This window comes from Monodelphis domestica, chromosome 1, assembly GCF_027887165.1.
Source record: "Monodelphis domestica isolate mMonDom1 chromosome 1, mMonDom1.pri, whole genome shotgun sequence".
Taxonomy (NCBI): Eukaryota; Metazoa; Chordata; class Mammalia; order Didelphimorphia; family Didelphidae; genus Monodelphis; species Monodelphis domestica.
In genome coordinates this window covers 276,229,562-276,235,767 of record NC_077227.1, presented here as the reverse complement: position 1 = coordinate 276,235,767, position 6,206 = coordinate 276,229,562, and positions in this window count along the sequence as shown.

Below are 6,206 nucleotides of genomic sequence, written 5' to 3'. Positions count from 1 at the left end.
ATAGCATTTTTTCATGTATTTATATTGTCTGATTTCTTCATCTAAAAATTATCTCTTTATATCCTTTGGCCATTTTATCAATTGGAGAGTAACTCATGTTCTACATTTGATAAAGTTCTTTATATATATTTAGACCTGAAACCTCTTTCTAAGAAATTGCCTATAAAAATGTCTTACAAGAAGAGATAGTAAGAGATAACTCATTTAAATTAAACATAGGTAGAATACCTAGGAGCATGACTTCCAAGACAAATCCAGAAACTATGGGAAAATAATTATAAAACACTTTTTATACAAATAAAGTCCCTTTTAAATAATTGGAAAAATACTATTTGTTCATGGGTGGGCAAAGCCAATATAATTAAAATGACAATCCTACCTAAACTAATATGCTTATTCAATGTCATCTCAATTAAATTACTGGGGGGGGGGGTTGAGATTTTTATTGAAATAGAAAAAATGATAAAATTCATTTGGAAAAACAAAAGGTCAAGAATATCAAAGGAAATAATAGGGGGGGGGATGTCAAAGGTCTAGCAGTACCAGATTTCCAAACTATATTATAAAGCAATAATTGTCAAAATATTCTGGTTTTGGTTAAGAAATAGAAAAGTAGTTCAGTGAAACAAAATAAGCATACAACAAACAGAAGTAAAAGACTGTAGTTACCTTGTGTTTGACAAAGGTAAAGTTCCAGGTTTTTGGAATAAGAATTCACTATTTAGTAAAAATTGTTGGGAAAACTGGAAAGCAGTGTGGCAGAAACTAGATATAGACATCATTCACCAAGACAAGATCAAAATGGATACATGACCTACGAATAAAGCTAGATATTATAAATAAGTTGGAAAAGTAAGGGAACATATTACCTATTGCATTATGGAAGAAGAATTTATGAATGAACAAGACATTAGAAAACATTGTGAAATATAAAACAGATAATTTTAACATATTAAATTGAAAAGTTTTATACAAATAAAACGAATGTAGTCAAGATTAAACAGAAAGCAATTAAGTTGGGAAAGATTTTTATGCATAGTAAGGGTTTTTAAAGGAAAGGAGCAAAAAGAGGGAGGGGAAGGGGACAGCTGGGTGGTTCAGTGGATTAAGAGTCAGGTCTAGAGATGGGAGGTCCTGGGTTCTGTGATATGGAAATCACTTTAAAAGACTGACTGATATATATTAATTTAAGGTCGCCAAGGATTCAGCTATATAATTCCTAAATGAAAACTCAAGTCAGCAGTCAACCTTTTATGGAGTTTTTAATTACAAACAGGAGGAAAAAATGTATGAGAGAGAGAGAGAGAGAGAGAGAGAGAGAGAGAGAGAGAGAGAGAGAGAGAAAGGGGAGAGAAGGGAATAGGGCTTAAGTACCCCCTCTGTTTAGGCTGGGCCAAAGGCCCAAGCCCTTAGATAGCTGAGACAAAGAAAAGAGATCAGTCCCTATCACTCACGTGACCAAAATGGAGAAACAGTCTCAGGGGCCTCCACCTCCAGCCTCCTTCAGAGGAAGCCCTCCTCTCAGATCTCTCCAGGAGCTCTCCCTCCAGGACCTCTCTCCTCTCAGACTCCTTCAGAGCAAAACCTCTCAGAGCAAAACCTCCTCCCTCTGTCCTCAGACCCCGCTATCTTTAAGGAAACCATCTAAGTCCCCTCCCCTCAGTTCTCACATCTACCAATCACTGTCGATGTCTCCCCTGTGCCAATGGTGGCTCTAGCTTAACCCAGGACCGCCCAGAGGTCTATGGCCTTTGCACATGTCTGTTGAAGGTCATATTCTCAAATAATTAAATCTTGATCTTTGCTGTAGCCCTTCCTAAATCCTGTTACTCTGAGTAGGGTGGAGATTGTAAGTTCTAAGACCTGGTTCTCTCATTCCAAGTATCTCTATTGTATCAATTCTAAAATCAATCATGACTCAAAGAAATTCCTGTTCTATGCTTAAGCATAGGTCAAAGCCCTTTCCATTGTTTAGCAAAAGGTTTTTGTCCTAAAGTAGTCTTAAGTAGGGAGGAGAAGGATCCTCCCATGCCAAGGAGTTTCACATTCCAATAGAGTTCTTACTATCAGTAGGAAATTTTTTCAAGTATGAAATTTCCCAATGGGGAAATTTCCAACATTCATAAGTCTAAGTAATTTTAAGGTTTACAGTTCAAATCTGACCTCAGACATTTCCTAACTGCATGACCCTGGGCAAGTTTCTTAACCTCTATTACCTATCCCTTACCACTTTTTAAAAGTAATACACAGTATTGATTCTAAGACAGAAGGTAAGGGTTTTAGGAAAGAAAGAAAAAAAAAGAGGAGGAAAGCAAGTAGATGGATATCCTTTAACACCCAAAACAGCTGTTCAGTATCTTTATGAATAACCTAGATAAAAAGCCTTGTTATAATAATCTGATTTATAAATAATATTTATAAATATTATAGATAATTTTATATATAATATTTATATGTGCTATTTATATATACTATTATATTATTATAATACTTATAAATATTTAATATGATTTTATCTATAATATTTATGAATATTTTATATATAATATTTACAAAACAAATAAAAACATGTGTTGAGTGCATTATGTGTACAAAGCACCATACTAAGCTTCCAAATTATGATGAATTAAGTATATGTAATGTAAGAGAGAGGACAAGTAGTATCTTTTGCAGAAGTCTGATGCATGACTTTGCAGAAGTAGATAAAATGAAATTAGAGTTAAAATATTTTTTAATAATTAGTGTTTAAAATGCTGTTATCAATGTATTATAGTTATAGCATACTATTTGTTGGTATATCTTGTATATTTTGTTTTATGGGTTTTTAGAAATTAAAGACCATTCATCAGTCAGTCTTGATTGTGGCTGTCATCTGTTTCAGAGCAATAATTCCAATCAATTATAAAATAACATGAAAACTTCATGTCACATTATTCAAAATAGGAGGAATTCTGATTTTCAGGTCAGAAGAATAGGATTGGAATCTCCACTTTGCCTTTAGATACCATCTCTACACCTGGAGACAGTAATCTAATCTCTCTGAGCCTCTGAGCCTCATTGAGTTGTCAATATTCAAAAAAAATAGTAATATAATTCAAAATGTTCTTGAACAAAAATGGAGAAAATATTTTACCTTGACAATAATATATATTGTTTATATAAATATATGCTTATATTATGCATATTTATTATATTTTATATATTTAACAATAATAACAAAAAAGTAAGCAATTTAACTTAATAGCAATTTTTTAATGATTAATAAGCTGGTAGAGTTAACAACATCAACAATGATTTTAGGAGTACAAAAACAGAAGAAAAGGATTTGGTTATCAAAGGTGACTGAAAACTGAATATGTCAGTATTAAAGCCTTGTTAAAAATATAAACATGGTGCTTAACACAGTGCCAGTCAGGTAAGTAATACTTAATAAATACCTCTTAATTTGACTATTGAAAGTAGCATGGCTCAAAGGGTAGAGAATAAAACCCTCTCTCTCTTAATAGTTAATTAGACTCTTGAAGTATTCTGTTTAGTGTTAGTTGCCACATTTTTAAAAGTGTATGGAAAAACTGGAGAATATTCTTAAGGGAGCTGAGATAACCACTACATGGCTTTTTTTTTTTTTTAAACTTGCCATATTCTGTGTAAATGTGATTTTAAACCTCCAGGGAAAACAACTGCAAAGTTCCTTTAAGAAATGAAGTTGAGAGTGAGTTGGAAGCTATCAAAGTAGACAGAATAAATGTGAAGTCTTTAGTTATTTGATGCAAAATAACTTTTCTCAATTTCAGCTTTAAAAACCAAGAGGGAAAAGGAAGTTGACTTAGTAAGCAGAGTTGCCAGGGAAAACATTTCTTTGGAAGGAAACCATATTTTATGCAGAACTTTAGGATTCACAGTTTCTTATTCTAATGTAAAGTGACAATCCTTTCATCAATTTGAAACCAGAGAGATATGGAGAAGAAAAACTATATTTGCCCTTGTGAGAATTTTACAGATAAAATAGAACATATTAATACTAGGTCTTGTATAGCTTTGGATGGCTAGTTCAGATAGACTGCACATCTCTATCATCTCTGCTATGTTTCACACTCCTAGATCTGCCACCTCTTCAAGGCAGTGGAGAGAGATATCTTCTCATGTCTCTTGTTTGGGACCATGCTTCTTCTTTGTTTCATTGAAACTTCCACTGTAGATTGTTTTGTGGTGATTATTCTTTCCACTTATACTCTTGAAGTCTGTGTGTCTGGGATTAAGCTATAAGGGTAGGTGAATATTCTTAAATCCAGGGGAGGAAGCTCATTTCAGAGTATAAATGTTTTGTGGAAGTAGGAGATAGATTCCAAGTCAGAAAGTAGACTTTCATTAACTAGAAAGAATTAGTCAAGATTGTAAAGAGATAACATGAATCATGTAACCATGGGGAAATATTCTAAATTAATTAATTAAATGAATAAACTTAATTAAAAAAAGAAATAAAACTTTTCAGAGGGAAAAAAAAGAATGGAAAGAGACATGGAAATTATGTTACAGACCAATGGATTCCAAACTTTTTTGATCATTCATTCATCTCTACTAATATTTTTTAAAAATAAGTAATTTCACATCTCCAAGATATGTGTATTTATTTATAAATTATTTATGTACATTATGCTATAACATGTACATTATAAAGTAGACACAAAAATAGAAATCAAAATGAATAAGACACAAAAAATAATATTTTTAAATGTTTTCTATTCATAGTACAAAAAACCTGCTCTCACTAAATCACATTATTTTAGGAAGTAAAATATGATTTAATATATTTCATTTTATAAAAATTCTTACATGATCTCCTAGAGGATGGTACAGACTTGTAAATAATAATTGTTAATAATAATTAATTATTCAGTTAATTTAATCAATGTGGCTAATCAAGCAGAAACATTTCTCTCTTTTTCAACATACCTTTACATTAAAAGATAAAAAAAAATACAACAATCAAGTATCAGGTCATAATAGTCAGTATAATAGTCAACGAGAAGCTTTTAAGGAGGAGTTTCAATCTAAATCCATTCCTCTTTCTTAAGGTTGTTCTTTCTCTGTGTATAGATATTCTCTATGCAGAATTTTAAAACATCAATTTTCTCTGATTTCAATTTAATAGTACATTTTTATATAAATCTTTTCCTCCTTCTTTATTGATAATTTTTGTTTTTACATGAACATAATCTCCCTCTGTATTCCTCTTCCTAACTCCTCCCAGAGAGCCATATTATAAAGGAAAGAATTTTTAAAGAAAAAACAAAAAGAGCAAGAGGTGAAAACATTCAATATATATTTTTTTAAAAATCTCTGGCAATGTACAATGTTTCACATTCCTAGATCTGTTACCTCTTCAAAGAAGTGGAGAGAGATATCTTCTCATATCTCTTCTTTGTGGTCGTATTCACTTCAAGTTGTTTTGTGGTGGTTGTTCTTTCCACTTATTCTTGTAGTCATGTATAATTTTTTTTCCTAGTTCTATTTACAATACTATTATCAATTCAGCTAAGTCTTTCCATTCTTCTCTATGGTATTCAGATATCATAGGCATGGTATTTGAATATATAGGTGCTAATAAGTTCACCAGAGAAGAGGGCCCAGGATAGAGTTCTATGGGATACATATGAGGCAGGATATAGATGATGCAAAAAAGAATTGGTCATATATGGTAGTAGCCTACCAAAGCTACTATCTAACAAAAGTCATGAAAACTGAGGATGGGAAAGTATGTCCAAAAGAGAGGGGAAGATTTCTAAGAAGAATGAGAAATGAGTAAAGGCCTTTGGGTGGATGTAAATCTGAACATCTCTTTTAAAAATTTTTTTCTTCATTTTCCCAATTGCACATATCAATTTTCAACATATATTCTCTGACATGATATCCAAATTGCCTCCCTCCTTTCTTTTCCCTCTCTCGGAGATGGTAAGCAATTTGATCTGGGTTATGCATGTATTATCATGCAAAACATACTTCCATGATGGTCATTGTTGTAAGAGAATACTCATATAAAACCAAAACCCCAAAATAAAAACATAAATAAACTAAAGTGGAAAATAGTAAGCTTTTATCTGCATTCCGACTCCAACAGTTTTTTCTCTGGAATTGTATAGCATTCTTTGCCATAAGTTCTTCAAAATTGTCCTACATCACTGTATTGTTGAGTGTAGCTAAGTCTT